Source organism: Macaca thibetana, chromosome 2, assembly GCF_024542745.1.
Source record: "Macaca thibetana thibetana isolate TM-01 chromosome 2, ASM2454274v1, whole genome shotgun sequence".
NCBI lineage: Eukaryota > Metazoa > Chordata > Mammalia > Primates > Cercopithecidae > Macaca > Macaca thibetana.
Genome location: NC_065579.1, coordinates 78050513 through 78067929, shown reverse-complemented (window position 1 = coordinate 78067929; position 17417 = coordinate 78050513).

The following is a 17417-nucleotide window of genomic DNA, read 5'->3' as shown; positions in this document are numbered from 1 at the left end:
TATGTGCACAGGGAAATCACAGGGAAGTGATTTCCCAATAACCCCAAGGTTGAGAAGGTTGTATGCCCTCTTTCAGAGGGGAGAGGAAGATGGCAGAATATAGGCAATTTTAAGGAGTACTAAATGAGTTTTAGAAAATTGAATGGGCCCAAAACAAAGAACAGACAATAATGTGTCAATGATTATTTTAGGAAATTGTATGGGAACTATAAACAGACAGTAGCTTGTGACAAAGTCTGTTTAGGTGTGGTGACACTCCTCAGTCTTCCTTCCTGCCATGTAAGTTTAATCTTTCCTGGTTAATGAAATTTCAGGAGGGGATTGAAGGCAATTTTCTTCCTTCTGAAGAAGCTTCAGATAAGGGAACTTCAGAGAGAATTTCAGCCCTCACTTAGGGAGAGAAACAGGAGAAGGTCAGAAAGTCTTTGGTTCTGAGGATGCTTCTGAAACCTTTTCATTTTCTGTAGTTCAAAGTGCTCAGCATGCCAAAGTGCCATACTTTGGGGTATCATTTTTCTGGTCCTCAACAATATTGACAGTAGTAATTTCTGTATATTCAAAGTATTCAAAAATGGATGTATATCACTTTTATTAACAGTACACACACACATATGAACAGTAACCACAAGAGTATAAGGCTGTGAGATGGATGCTCAAGCTTTTTATGACTATAAGAGACAGATCTGAAGGACAATGGTCTACAGAGAAAAAAAATGGGACTTATAGAGTGTTATGGTTTGAAGATGTGAACTTCAAAGAAGACCGATTTCAAATGAAGGCAGACAAAGAAAGTCAAGATCTGGAAAGAATAATGAGAGAGAATACAGTTGATACCTTGTCACCTCCTGGCCCTATGGTAGCTGGGATATGAGAAAGTAGAACATACACTGGAGAAGTTATAGTGAAATTGGAGTTTTCAATAGAAAATTAGTTTTACATTAAGATAGCACTTTTGAATCATTAGTCATTCAAGATTTTTGTCATTTCTACTTTCTATGTATACTACTGATTTCTCATTGTTTTTCTTTAAATTAATTTCTCCCTTCCTCCCTTTTTTCTTTAATCAAAATACTTCCTTTAGTTTTAACCTATGTGACAATATATGTGCAAACATGACTGATATATATTTTTTGAATATACATTAAAATAAAATGCCAAGTATTACAATTTAAATATTTATACATGGATAGTCTGAAATCATCTTTGGGAAACATTGCTTTAGAATAATAATATGAAGATAATTTTCTCTGAAGAGAATGAATATGCAGAAAAAAAAAATTGACAGTGGAATGTGACCCCAGAGAACAAAGAAGGGTTTGGAAGGCAGTCAACAATAAGAAGATGAAAGATAGCTTCTATTGAGCAGAGTAGATTTTCAAATGAAAGAATCGAGTGATATGCCAGGAAAGTCTGTGTTTTGGGTAGATAAAAAAGCATGAATAAAAGTATCTGATTTATAACCATTCAAGTTTGGCTAAAGTTATCTTGGACAGTGCTAGGTCTAAGAACAGGTAGCATGGACCCTGCAGATATTATGTCCTTAGAGCTTGGTGGGAAATGCCTTTGTGGCTGAATGGTACAATGACTCCGAGTAGCAACTGAGCCCTGAGCTAGTCAAAGGCAATGTCAAACTGTTGGCTAAAATTCTTACTTGTTTCAAATTTCCTCCCAAGGTATTTATTTCATAACATAGCTAGGGTCAATATTTTACATGGTCCCAAGAATGTGCAGCTAATTTTGAAATGGAGAGGAGAGGAAGGTTATACCCACCTGGATATCTCAGTTATTTACCAAAAAATGCCAGAGGTTTCTGGTTTCTGGTTTTCTATATCCTGAGGTACTATTTTACATATGTGACTAAAAGATATGGGAAGAAAAAGTAGGAAGAAAATGAGTGATACTCCCCATATTAAGTAAAAATTGTCTTTAAAGCTGTTAATGGTATTTGAATCCGTGACCTAGAGCCCATCTCATTAGGGAACAAACAATTTAGTAAATATACTTCCACAGTCCATCAGCCTAAAGAGATAAAAAAGAAATCAATAATGCAGCAAAAAGAGAAACCATAGAAATTCACAATTATTTCTGGCTGAAGCCCTCAATAAATAATTTCAAGAATTGTAGTATTGCTCAAATCACTTTCTTTTCTAATATGCTGCCATTTTCGTCCTTACTATAGCTTCAATACAAACTTCTTTTCCTCTGTGTGAGTGACTCAAATATGATCACATCTCTGTTTATCACCACCTTAACTCCATCCTTTTCTTTGAATATGGGGTTTCTCTCTTAAAGTGGCTGATGCTATCAATGAGTGTTACACTGAGCTACTGTGTGTTTCAGGCTCAAGATACAGCCATTCTCCCCTCAGGCTAGTAAATCAGTTCAAGCCACTGAACTGTGACTAAGCCATGCAATGATTTTTCTCAGCACTGTGAGACGAGACTGTTAACACCCATCTTCATCTAAATGCTATGGCAAAGATGAGGCTGCCTTCCCTCTTTTTGGGGTTGGAATATTTTTACTTTTCTCTCATTCCTATTGCCTTCCGCTGTAATCTTCTTCCCCTAAGGCTCAGGACAAATCCCTGGAATACTTCTCCACCATTTATTTAATTATTCACTTAGTCACCTAACAAATATTTATTTATTGAGCCTCTATTCTGTGTCATCTCCTCTTGTGGTTAATGAACACACAGCAGTCAACAAGACAGAAAATTCCCTCCTCACAAGAAAATTATATTTCTGTAAGCAAATGAAATAATATTCAGTGATATGAACAAAGTAAAAAATAGTGCCTGCAAATGGTCAATAAATCAGCTATTAGGCCGGGCACGGTGGCTCATGCCTGTAATCACAGCACTTCGAGAGGCTGAGGTGGGCGGATCACCTGAGGTCGGGAGTTCGAGACCAGCCTGACCAACATGGAGAAACCTCGTCTCTACTAAAAATACAAAATTAGCCAGGCGTGGTGGCGCATGCCTGTAATCTCAGCTACTAGGGAGGCTGAGGCAGGAGAATCGCTTGAACCTGGAAGGCACAGGTTGTGGTGAGTCGAGATCATGCCATTGCACTCCAGCCTGGGCAACAAGAGCGAAACTCTGTCTCAAAATAAATAAATAAATGAATCAAATCAAATAAAAATAAATCAGCTATTTTAACTATCTCATTTCTATAGTGTTTATTTGTGGCTCTAATCTATTAAAGTAAATATTCATTTCAATAGATGAGTAGATAAAAATATTTGGGACTAGGTGTATTTCTTTTATTTGCCCATGAATTAGATTGGGCTTTTCCCCTCATGTTTCTTCTTGCAGCTGAACAGTGGCATTTATCTTGGTAACTGAAGTTTCCAACTCCAAGATTACTCTGGAGTCAGTGCTTGCAGGATCTCTCTCTTCTTGTTAGCTCTTCAGGTGCTAGGGTTTCCTCTGTTACCAAAACTTTCCCTGTTTGTGAGTCACTCACTAATCTGTTACCACTATTTGGCTCTATTACCTGAGGCCCAGCTTCTTCCCCCTTTCTACCCGCAACCTCTTTTGTTTCTGGTTTAACATTTTCTCTTTTGAATGGCGTTCCATTGAGATACTTTCACCTACCAGCACCTTTTGAAGACATGTTCTAAGATCAGGAAAGGGGTATATAGTACAAGCAATATTATAGTAATTCTCTTTTCCATGGATACAATTCTATCCTCATTCTCTCCAATGCCTATGTCTTTAAAGAACAGTGTAGCTATCTGCGTTAAAGAGCTGGATGGCAAATGTTAATGAGTACTGGTTATGGACTCAAACTGAGTGGGTTTCAATTCCATTTCTACAACTTATTAGATATGTACATTTGAGTGGAAAAAATAAGTTAGCCTTTTTAAACCTCATTTACCTCTTCTGTAAATGGGATATATATGCCCTGGGGAATGTTGAGAACTCCAAGTGGTGGAGAGTAAGCTTTTCTCCAATCTCACCCTCTAACTAGATAACTCCTAGGTGAGAGTAAAGAGAGAAGTAAAGGGGTAGAGTATAGGCATATTCTGCTTTCAGAACAAGAATGCATGAGGGCTTGTCTGCTGTTTGTAGCTGAATAGGGTACATAGTTTCCAGGATTTCCAGCAAGGCAGAGAAATAGAGAGTATGAATGACCTGAGGAAGTCAGGTGGACAGGAATATAAGAGGGTAATGACACTTTGGTAAATACTGGCATGGATACAATATTCAAAAACACTTTGGACTGTCCTTCACTGCTTCTGTGCTTTAAGCCAGCATTTGAGTATGTCAGGTATCCATCCAACTTCTAGAGGTAGATTGCCTGGGTTTGGATTTGGACTTTGTCATTTACTGGTTCTGTGACCTTAGACAAATAATTTATTCCCCTTGTACCTCAGTTTCCTGATTTTTAAAATAGAATTTATCACATTCCCTACTTCAAAGAATGATTTTCAGGATCTCTATGGTTCTAATGTTTTGGAATTTTGAACACAAATTCCAAATTTCATGTGTTGGAAACTTAATCTCCAATGCCACAGCATTGGAAGGTGGGGCCTAATGGTAGGTATTTGGGTCATGAGGGCTTCACCCTCATACATGAATTAATGTTGTTGGGAATGGGTGGTTACTGTGGGAGTGAGTTTTTTATAAAAGTAGGTTTGACCTCACTTTGGCCTCTTTTGCTGTCTCTTGCCATGTGATCACAGCAAGAAGGCCCTCGTTAGATGTGTCCCCTTGATCTGGGCTTTTCAGCCTCCAGAACCATGAGCCAAATATGTTTCTGTTCACTAAAAATTACTCAATCTATGCTATTCTATTATAGAAACATAAAATAGACTAAGACAAAGATTAAAAGGGTAAATATAGCTAAAATGCTTAGAACTGTGGCTATAATATAGTAAGCACTGTATAAATGTTAGCTACTATGTTAGGGGTCCTGAAGACTACCCTCAAGACTCAGAAAAGCTGTTACCTACACAGTCACAGTTTATTACAGTGAAAGGAAATGGATTAAAATCAGCAAAATAAAAAGTTGCCTGGGATAAGGTCTAGGAGAAGCTAAGTACAAATTTTCTGGTGCCCTCTCCCAATGGAATTGCATGGATATGTTTAATTATCTCAGAAATGGTGTATGGTAATACATATTGCTATGATTTGAATGCCTTTTTCAAAACTCATGTTGAACTTTAATTGTCATTGTAACAGTATTAAAAGGTGGGGTTTTTAAGAGTGATAGGTCATGGGGGCTCTACCCTCATGAATGGACTAATCTCATTATCATGGGAGTGGCTTCGTTATAAATATAAGCTCTCTGTATCTCACGTGTTCTCTTGCTTTTCTGCTCTTCCATCATGGAACAATGGGCAAGAAGACCCTTACCAGATACCAGCACCATGCTGTTGGACTTCTCAGTCTCCAGAGCTGTGAATCAAGTAAACTTGTTTTCCTTACAAATTTCCCAGTCTATGGTATTCTGATATAGCAATAAGAAACAAACAAAGACACATGCAAAGTCTTGCCAACCAGGGAATCTCACCAGAACCATGACGTCCAGGATTTCTATTGGAAATCAGTCATGTATGGATGTAGTACCTGAGTGACCAACCACAGATACTGACTTAGACTACAACATCCCAGAACAAAAAGGGGCATTTACCATAGATCTCATTTTTAGCATAAACTATCTCATCAAACTGGTACTGTGTTGCTAAATGCCTCAGATATACAAAATGTCTTTTATTAGAAAGAATATTTCCAGGGGTCAGAGTTCATATCCCAGGAGTTGGACAAGGGCCAGTCTTGAAAAGATATTTGGGAATGTACAGGGTTAGAGCAAGGCAGGCCTGCAAATCACATTTGCACAATAGTTTTCCTGCACAACTACAATTACTATTATTGCCATAATGTTACCTAGTACTTTGTCTATATCTTGAGGAAAGGAAGAGCCCCAAATGAATTGTTATAAAATTTCTGTCATTCAGGTGGCAGAAAGTTCTAATTAAAAAATGAGTTATTGAAAAGATACAGATTTTTGAATTATGAGCTGCTACACAAACTGTTATTATTGCTATTCTAGGATTCCTGACAGGTGGGAGACAGTTACCCTAGTTTTTAACTAAGATAAAGAATTCTTTGGAAAACCTCCAGTAACAGGGCTCATATATTTCATATCCTCCAGTCTCATACTTGGGAGAAAAGGGAAAGGAGAAGCTTAACCAGCTCTGTGATTGTGCTCAACTTTCTTCTGCCTGAGAGTCTTTGAACATACTATTATGTCTCTTTCAAGTTCCCTCTTTGCTTCACTCTGTTAAAGTGTTGTACTATTTCTTGAGTTTCAGGCCTTGGCTTTAGGGAAACTTCCCCTAACTGTCCTCATCATTGTCTTCTTTTCCTACACCTCGTCTGCTTCATAGCACTCATCACCGTTAGTAATTGTATACTTATTTGTTTTCTTGGCTATTTTCTATCTCTCCCACTAGATTTAAGATCTGCCTGGTAGACAGTCTGTCAACATTTTTATTCTCTTCTCAATAATCAGTGTTCATCATTGCGCCAGGCCCAGAGGTTCAATAACTTTGTTCATGGTTTTATAATAAGATAGGCCATTGCCTCACATGAATTCATACTACATCAATCCATTTTTCTTAGATCAGGGACCAAAAGGATTAGTTTTGCTTTTTAATCTAATACATTATTATTACATTTGCAGGACTAGACAAGTTACAAAAAAACAGATTTGGGTGACAGGTGAAGTTTGAGAGAGTTCCTAGCTAAACTGTAGTTAAACAGATATAAAAGGCAGTGTTTTCCTATATAAAATAACTATTTTGCTTCCAGTGATGTAAAAACAATGTCTAAATTTAAAGAAAAGTAAATCGATAAAGTTATAATAAAACAATGTTTGACTGAAAATTTAATATGTTTGTGCACAGAGCATTTTTAAGTCAGAATAATTTTACATTCCATAAACTGGGGTATCTAGTTGAATGTTTAACTTAACAATGCTTTTATCAAGTTAATGCACTTTTATACACATGCACATTGGTACGCTATTAATTTTCCCTTGATGTTTTTATTCCATAATGAAAACTGGGGCATGTGTAGTAGGTAAGGATGAAAGAAAAGCCATGGAGAGAAAATTATTTTGTGTTCTCATTCTCTGTATCTCTTAGAATACTTTTACTCTTCACTTTCACTAGCAAATACAAGTAAAAATTAGTGGTGAAAATATTAATTTGTATTTAAATGTCCAAATTTATCCTCTCCTTAATTTATCAAATAATTCACTATGATATAAGCTACAAAATGTTAACAGGAATTCCTGACTGTGATTCTTGGATAACAAGAGAGAATATTTTCAATTGAAATATCATACAGTGGATCTTTTTTTCACTTTCTGTTCTCTTGATGGGAACAAAGGACTAAATAGCAATTGCAGTCCTAGGTCACACCAGCAGCACCTCCCTAAGAATTCCTGTTATACAATGGTGGCTTTGTACCCACAGCTCTGGAAGGGTAGAAAACAATCTGAATGTGTATTTAGAAGTCAAGGATGAATACATCTATCATTTGCATAACAATGATATTTCATGAAAACTGTAACATGAAAACTCTCATATTAAACAATTTTTCCTTTAGTTTAAGTGGGAAAATTTATTATGTGTTCCATCTCATCCCAAGGTAACCAAAGATGCTTACAAATAGGAAAGCATTGCTGGGCGCGGTGGCACATGCCTGTAATCCCAGCACTTTGGGAGGTCAAAGGGGGCAGATCATGAGGTCAGGAGATCAAGACTATCCTGGCCAACATGGTGAAACTCCATTGCTACTAAAAATATAAAAATTAACTGGGCGTGGTGGCACGTGCCTGTATTCCCAGCTACTCGGGAGTCTGAGGCAAAAGAATTGCTTAAACCGGGGAGTCAGAGGTTTCAGTGAGCTGAGATCGCGCCACAGCACTCCAGCCTGGTGACAGAGCAAGACTTTGTCTCAAAAAAAAAAAAAAAAGAAAATTAAAAAAAAGAAAAACATGTCAATTAAACAAGTTAATAACAGTAACAATAAAAAATTCAAAAGCAAATATAGTTTGTACCTAAATGCAATGCACTAAGGTTTATTGTATCCGCCAAAAGAGAGAAAGAAAACTTGATCGAATAGTAGGAGAGTGCAAAAAAATAATTATTTGGGGGGTGCATACCATTTTTAAAAACCATTTTTCATAGTTTTCCTTGAAGAGATCCTTCACTTCCCTTGTTAGCTGTATTACTAGGTATTTTATTATTTCTGTGGCAATCGCAAATGGGAATTCATTCATGATTTGGTTCTCGACTTGCCTGTTGTTGGTGTATAGGAATGCTTACAATTTTTGGACATTGATTTTGTATCCTGAGACTTTGCTGAAGTTGCTGATTAGTTTAAGAAGCTTTTGGGCTGAGATGATGGGGTTTTCTAGATATAGGATCATGCTATCTGCAAACTAAGATAGTTTGACTTCCTCTCTTCCTATCTGAATCCAATTTATTTCTTTCTCTTGCCTGATTGCCCCGGCCAAAACTTCCAATACTATATTGGATAGGAGTGGTGAGAGAGGAAAACCTTATGTTGTGCTGGTTTTCAAGGGGCATGCTTCCAGCTCTTGCCCATTCAGTATGATATTGGCTGCAGCTTTTCATATATGGCTCTTATTATTTTGACGTATGTTTCTTCAATACCTAGTTTATTGAGAGTTTTTAACATGAAGGGGTGTTGAATTTTATCGAAGGCCTTTTGTGCATCTGTTGAGATAATCAAGTCATTTTTGTCTTTAGTTCTGTTAATGTGATGAATCACATTACTGATTTGCATATGTTGAACCAACTTGCATCCTGAGGATGAAGCCTACTTGATGGTGGTGGATAAGCTTTTTGATGTGCTGCTGGATTTGGCTTGCTCTATTTTGTTGAGGATTTTTGCATCAATGTTCATCAAGGATATTGGCTTGAAGTTTTCTTTTATTGTTGTATCTCTGCCAGGTTTTGGTATCAGTATGATGCTGGCTTAATACAATGACTTAGAGAGGAGTCCCTACTTCTCAATTGTTTGGCATAATTTCAGTGGAAATTGTGTGCCAGCTCTTCTTTGTACCTCTGGTAGAATTCAATGTGAATTTGTCCGGTCCTGGGCTTTTTTGGGTTGGTACGCTATTGATTACTGCCTCAATTTCAGAACTCATTATTTTTGGTGTAGTTAGGGATTCAGTTTCTTCCTGATTCAATTTGGGGATGGTGTACATATCTAGAAATTTATCTACTTCTTCTAGATTTTCTAGTTTATGTGCATAGAGATGTTTGTGGGATCCTCTTCATGGTTGTTTGTGTTTCTGTGGGGTCAGTGGTGATATCCCCCTTATCATTACTGATTGTGTTTATTTGAATATTCTCTCTTTTTTCTTCATTAGTCTAGCTAGTGGTCTATTTTGTTAACAATTAAAAAAACAGCTCCTGAACTTGTTGATTTTTAGAAAGGTTTTTTATGTCTGTATCTCCTTCAGTTCAGCTGTGATCTTGGTTATTTCTTGTCTTCTGCTAGCTTTAGGGTTTATTTGCTCTTGGTTCTTTAGTTCTATTAGTTGTGATGTTAGTTTGTTAACTTGAGATCTTTCTAGCTTTCTGATGTGGGCAGTTAGTGCTATAAGTTTCCCTCTTAACACTGTGTTAGTTGTGTCCTAGAGATTCTAGCACATTATATCTTTGTTCTCATTAGTTCTGAAGAACCTCTTGGTTTCTGCCTTAATTTCATTATTTACCCGAGTCATTCAGGAGTGGGTTGTTTAATTTCCATGTAGTTGTGCGGTTTTGAGTGAATTTCTTAATCTTGAGTTCTAATTGATTGTGTTGTGGTCTGAGAGGCTGTTTGTTATGATTTCCATTCTTTTGCATTTTCTGAGGAGTGTTTTACTTCTGATTATGTGATCAATTTTAGAGTAAGTGCCAGGTGGTGATGAGAAGAATGTATATTCTGTTGTTTTGGGGTGGAGAGTTCTGTAGGTATATATCAGGTCCACTTGACCTGGAGCTGAGTTCAGGTCCTAAATATCTTTGTTAATTTTCTGTCTTGATAATCTGTCTAATATTGTCAGTGGAGTGTTAAATTCTCCCTCTATTATTGTGTGGGAGTCTAAGTCTCTTTGATGGTCTGTAAGAACTTTATTTATAAATCTGGGTGCTCCTGTATTGAGTGCATATACATTTAGGATAGTTAGATCTTCTTGTTGAATTGAACCCTTTACCACTATGCAATGCCCTTCTTTGTCTATTTTGATATTGTTGGTTTAAAGTTTGTTTTGTCAGAGATGACATACACAAATGGAAAAACATTCCATGCTCATAGATAGGAAGAATCAATATTGTGAAAATGGCCATACTGCCCAAAGCATTTTACAGATTCAATGCTATTCCCATTAAACTACCATGGACATTCTTCACATAATTAGAAAAAACTATTTTAAAATTCATATGGAACCAAAAAAGAATTCAAATAGCCAAGACAATCTTAAACAAAAAAAAGAAAAACAAACCTGGAGGCATCATATTACCTGACTTCAAACTATACTACAAGGCTACAGTAACCAAAACAGCATGGTAGTGGTACAAGAATAGACACATAGACCAATGGAACATAATAGAGAACCCAGAAATAAGATCACGCAGTTACAACCATATGATCTTTGACAAACCTGACGAAAGCAAGCAATGGGGAGAGGATTTCCTATTTAATAAATGGTGCTGGGAGAACTGGCTAGCCATATGTAGAAAACTGAAATTGGACCCCTTCCTTACACCATACACAAAAATCAACTCAAGATAGATTAAAGAGTTAAATGTAAAACCCAAAGTATAAAAACCCTAGAAGTATATCTAGGCAATATCATTCAGGCCATGGGCACAGGCTAAGATTTCATGATGAAAATGCCAAAAGCAATTGCAACAAAAGCAAAAGTTGACAAATGGGATCCTAAACTAAATAGCTTCTGCACAGCAAAAGAAACTATCACAAGAGTGAACAAACTACAGAATGGGAGAAAATGTTTGCAATCTATGCATCTGAAAAAGTTCTAGTATCCAGAATCTACAAGGAACTTAAACAAACTTACAAGAAAAAACAAACAACCCATTATAAAGTGGGGAAAGGACAGGAACAGACACATCTCAAAAGAAGACATACATGCAGCCAACAAACATATGAAAAAAAGCTCAACACCACCAATCATTAGGAAAATGAAAATCAAAACCACGATGAGATATTATCTCACACCAGTCAGAATGGCAATTATTAGAAAGTCAAAAAACAACAGTTGCTGGCAAGGTTGTGGAGAAAAAGGAGTGCTTTTACACTGTTGGTGGGAGTGTAAGTTAGTGCAACCATTGTGGAAGACAGTGTGGCAATTCCTCAAAGACGTAGAGACAGAAATACCATTTGACCCAGCAATCCCATTACTGGGTATATATCCAAAGAAATATAAATCCCATTACTGGGTATATACCCAAAGAAATATAAATTTATATAAATTATTTTATATAGATTTCATTGCTATAAATTATTTTATATAGATTTCATTTATATAAATGAAATATAAATATACCCAAATCTAACAATGTGGGACAATTCTTGGTTGTGTAGGACACCTACAGCCCTGACTTCGACCCAGTGAATACTGGTAACTTCTACAAATTATGGGACAAACTACTTCCTCTGCCACTTCCCCCATAGTTCCAAAACATTCCCTAGAGGGCAGTACTGCTTTCATGAAAAACCAATGATTTTATCCACAAATGCCATTAAGAGCAGTAATAATTAGATAGGCAAGATATTATCAAGAGAAGAGAAGAGTGCCAAAATAGCATAAGTAAATTATGTGGATTAATAGATCTCTGATCACCATTTTCCCTCACTACCAAGAAGAAACAATAAGAAACACTCTACTTTGTACATAGACATTGTCTTGGAGACGTGTTTGGAACGGTAACATGTGTCTGAGAAGCTTGAAATTTTACTGATAAAAAATGAGACCTAATGATATTGTTTAAATTGTCACATAGGACTAAAGTTACTGTACTGGACTGATTTACTTTTACCACTACACATTAGGTGAGGACTTTTGTTTCATACACCTCAGCTCCCCTGAAAAAATAGTTATTAAAAGTTGAAATGTCCCAGGGAATAACACAAAGGCAAATTACTATATAGAGGCTTCCTGTGACTTTAGGGAGCACAGTTTTCATGGAGTTATGTGTTGCCATGGGAGATGTGCTTGGGAGATGAGGATATGGAGCCAAGCAAGCCTGACTGTGAAAAGTGGAAAAATAATAGCATACTAGCTAGTGAGAGCTAAGAAGCAGGGAAGTATATTTTGTTTTTGAAGATGGGAAAAAACGTAGACATTTTTATATGCTAAGGGGAAAGAATCAGTAGAAAGGAAATAATTGAGATAATGAAGAATTGAGCTCATCATTGAAGAGTACATTCCTTGGACATACGGTATGATGAGATAAGCCATGATGAAGAAAATTTCCTTGGATCACAAAAGGGAGCAGACATGGGAACCAAACAAAAATATTTAGGAATTTGAAATCAACTAAACGAAAAAGCTTGGGAATTTCCAGCACATTTAATCATACAACTAAACGAAAAAGCTTGGGAATTTCCAGCACATTTAATCATCAAATTTGAATTACATTTTGAGTAGATCTTCAGTAGGTTTACTAACATAGTTTCAAGTAATTCTTCATACTTGAATTGATTTAATTGAACTTTTAAATTATATCACATATAAATAAAATAGCATAAATCATAAAAGTACAGCTCATTTTATTTTTAGAAACTGAACAAATGGTCAAGAGATAGAATGCTACTGGCACCCCAGAAGTTTCCTTTTGCCCTATCCTAGTCACAACCTGTCGCCAAGGACAATCATTAATCTGACTGCTAACCCATATATTAGTTTTGCATGTTTTTGAACTTTATAAAACTCATAGAATCATAAAATACATATTCTATTTTAAGTGACTTCTGCTCAACATGTTTCTGGGATTTGCTGTGTGTAGTTGTATTTTTTTTTTCTTCATTTTCTTGCTGCATAGTATACCACTGTCCATACTTACACCCAATGTATTTATTCATTCTACTGTTGATTGGCTGGCATTTGGGTAGCTTCCAGTTTGGGATACTACAAGTACCACCACTATGAACATTTTAGGTCTTTTTTTTTGGTTTACAAATTTACACATTTCCATTCAGCCTACACTTAAAATGGAAATGGAGGGTAATTAGGCTTTTCTAAAATATTTTTTTAGAGACAAGGTCTTGCCATGTTGCCCAGGCTGGCCTCAAATGATCCTCTCACCTCAGCCTCCCAAATAAGTGTGACTACAGTGGCATACCATCATTCTGGCTTTTTGTTTTTGTTTTTTTTAACTGCCAAAATTTGCTGATTCATTTTACTCGCACGGAGAAACAGTGACATCTGGTGCATGAAATAATAAATTTCAGTTCTTAGTGTATATTTGAAATTCAAGGAATCTACTCTTAAAGGTAGTCTGGGTATTATAAGAATCCATACATAGAATGAGTTTATAGTCTGTTTCTACTATTTAAATTAATCTAAATTTCTTTTTTCACTTTGAACACATAAATAATTTGGGAATTTTAAATCTTTTCACATTTATAGAGACAGAGTTTTGCTATGTTGCCCAGGCTGGTCTCAAACTCCTAGTCTCAAAATACCCACCAGCCTTGATCTCCCAAAGTGCTAGGATGACAGGTATGAGCCACTGCACCCAGCCCAGAATTTGGTGTATGAGTCAGCGTTCTCTAGAGGGACAGAACTAATAGGAGATATATATATATATACACACACACACACACATATATGTGTGTATATATATATTAAGTATATAATAATAAACTCCCATATATATGTGTGTGTGTGTGTATGTGTGTGTATATGGGAGTTTATTAAGTATTAACTCACACAATCACAAGGTCAAACAATAGGCCATCTGCAAGCTGAGGAGCAAGTAAAGCAAGTCCGAGTCTCAAAACTGAGGAACTTGGAGTCCGATGTTTGAGGATAGGAAGCACCCAGCACAGGACAAAGATGTAGGCTGAGAGCTAGGCCAGTCTAGTCTTTTCACATTTTTCTGCCTGCTTTATCTTCTAGCTATGCCGGCAGCTGATTAGATGGTGCTCACCCAGATTAAGGGTGGGTCTACCTTCCCCAGCCCACTGACTCAAATGTTAATCTCCTTTGGCAACACCTTCACAGACACACTCAGAATCAATACTTTGCATCCTTCAATCCAGTCAAGTTGACGCTCAGCATCAACCATCCCAAGTCCACCCCTTGTCAACTTGAACCCATACACATCTCCTGAGATCATACACAATCTTTCAGTGGAGGCAATAATGTCATAATTATGCCTAACATAGCACAACTATCCTTTATACAACCGGAATTGCACCAATCCCCAGCCCAAATGCTGTTACATAAAGTTAACAATACTTAAATGCTGATATGAAGTCAATAATCTTATGTAACATGACAAAGGAAAAAGGAAATAAAATATATTTTCCTAATATAAATGTATATATGCACAAACGTGTTTTTAACAAAAGAAGGAGGAAATGCTCATGACAATTACAGTCCTCATTTCTGCAGCTGGTCATGTGGTTGTAGCTGATACTGATGATTACCTTCTTCTACTACCCATTCTGTATTCCCTTTGTCTTCAGCAAGCACCTCAGCAGGTCATGGTTTTTCTTCTGGCAGAGTGACCCAAACCTTCATTCATGAAAGACCTGGGTCATTTTTAGTCCTGCCTGGATTGGGCTGTTGTAATTTCCCGTTTACCTTAATCACATGGCATGATAATACTAAGAGACACCCTAATGGATCTCCTGTATTCCATGCATACTCTTCCTTACCTCCATTGTGGAGTAATGATTTCATTTTGATAGTCCAGGTTAATCACCCCAGCTAACACTGTAACTCCCTTCTTAGCCTGTTGACTTAAAAGTAGGAGGAGCCCAAAGTGTTCAGGTGGCAATCTTAACTTCCAGTTTAATGGAATCATTGTTATGTCACCTGGTGGCAGCATTCCTGCCTCTGGAATTAAGACTTCTAGGCCAGAAGAATGTAATGCGTTGGGAATACGAAGCAAACATTTTCCTAGTGAATCATTAGGGGTGATGGTTGCCACTTCCACTTCCACCCCTTGATTCCTAGACTCGTGAATTCTGACTATGAGAGAAATAGTACCATATATAGGATGCTGATTCAGAACACACTACCTTCTGGAGAACTTTGCCCCAGTCCTGCAAAGAATTGTCACTGAGTTGGCTTAGTAATTGTGACTTCAAAAGGCCATTCCACCATTCTATCAATCCAGCTGCTTCGGGATGATGCGGAACATGGTAAGACCAGTGAATTCCATGATCATGAGCCCACTGCTGCACTTCTTTAACCGTAAAGTGAGTGCCTTGGTCAGAGACAATGCTGTGTGGAATACCATGATGTGGATAAGGCATTCCATATGTCCATGGATGGTAGTCTTGGCAGAAGTATTGTGTGCAGGATAAGAAAACCCATATCCCGAGTAAGTGTCTATTCCAGTGAGGAAAAACTTCTGCCCTTTCCGTGATGGAAGAGATCCAATATAATCAACATGCCACTAGGTAGCTGGCTGATCACCCCTAGGAATGGTGCCACATCGAGGGCTCAGTGTTGGTCTCTGCTGCTGGCAAATTGGGCACTCAGCAGTGGCCGTAGGCAGGTCAGCCTTGGTGAATGGAAGTCCATGTTACTGAGCCCATGCTTAACTTCCATCCTTGCAACCATGACCACTTTGTTCATGGGCCAATTGGGCAATGCCAGGAATGGTTGGGAAAAAAGGCTGAGTGGTATCCACAGAATGGGTTGTCCAGTCCACTGGATTATTAAAATCCTCCTCTGCTGAGGTCACCCGTTGGTGAGCACTCACATGGGATACAAATATCTTCATGGTTTTTGACCATTCAGAGAGGTCCGTCCACATGCCTCTTCCCCAAATTTCTTTGTCACCAATTTTCCAATCATGCTTCTTCCAAGTCATTGACAATCCAGCTGAACCATTGGCTATAGCCCATGAATCAGTATATATTTGCACATCTGGCCATTTCTCCTTCAAGCAAAGTGCACCACCAGATGCACTGCTCCAAGTTTTGGCCACTGGGAAAATTTCCCTTCACCGCTGTCCTCAGAGATGTCCTAGAAAGGGGCTCTAGTGCTGCAGCTGTCTACTTTCGGGTGGTGCCTGCAAATCGTGCAGACCCATCTGTGAACAAGGCCCTAGTCTTCTCTTCCTTTGTCAACTGATCATAAGGAAGTCCCCATGAGGCCATTTTCGCAGGCTAGGGGAGAGAAGGTAGGTGGCAGGAATGGAGACCATGGGCATTTGAGCCACTTCCTCTGGTAACTTACTTGTGCCTTCAGGACCTGCTTGAGACCCATCACATATATGCCACTTCCATTTGATGATAGAATGCTGCTGTGTACGACCCACTTTATGACTAGATGGGCCAGAAAGCACCCAGTTCATTATAGGCAGTTCAGGTCACACGGGTGACTTGATAACCCATAGTCAAATGTTCAGTTTCCAGCAAAGCCCAGTAACAGGCCAAGAGCTGTCTCTCAAAAGGAAAGTGGTTATATGCAGAAGATGGCAGAGCCTTGCTTCAAAATCCTAGAGGCCTTTACTGTGATTCTTCTATGGAGGCCTGCCGAAGGCTCCAAAAAGTATCCCTATCTGCCACTGACACCTCAAGCGTCATTGGATCTGCTGGGTCATGTGGCTCAAGTGGCAGAGCAGCTTGCACAGCAGCCTGTACCTGTTGCTGAGTCTTCTCCTGTTCCGGACCACACTAAAAACTGGCAGCCTTTCGGGTTACTTGATAAATGGACTGGAGTAACACACCCAAATGAGGAATATGTTGTCTTGAAAATCCAAATAGGCCTACTAGATGTCGTGCCTCTTTCTTGGTTGTAGGAGGGGCCAAATGCAGCAACTTACCCTTCACCTGAGAAGGAATATCTTGATAGGCCCCACACCACTGGACCCCTAGGAATTTTACTGAGGGAGAAGTTCCCAGAATTTCAGTCAGATTTATTTCTCATCCTCTGGCATGCAAATGTCTCACCTATAAGTGCAGTGTTTGTGCTACTTCTTGCTCACTGGATGCAGTCAGCATAATGTCATCAATGTAATGCACCAGTGAGATAGCTTGCAGAGGGAAAAGCAATCAAATTATCTCTGAATAAGATTATGACACAAAGCCAGATAATTGATATACCCCTGAGGTAGGACAGTAAAGGTATATTACTGGCCTTGCCAGCTGAAGGTAAATTGCTTCTGGTGGGGCGTAT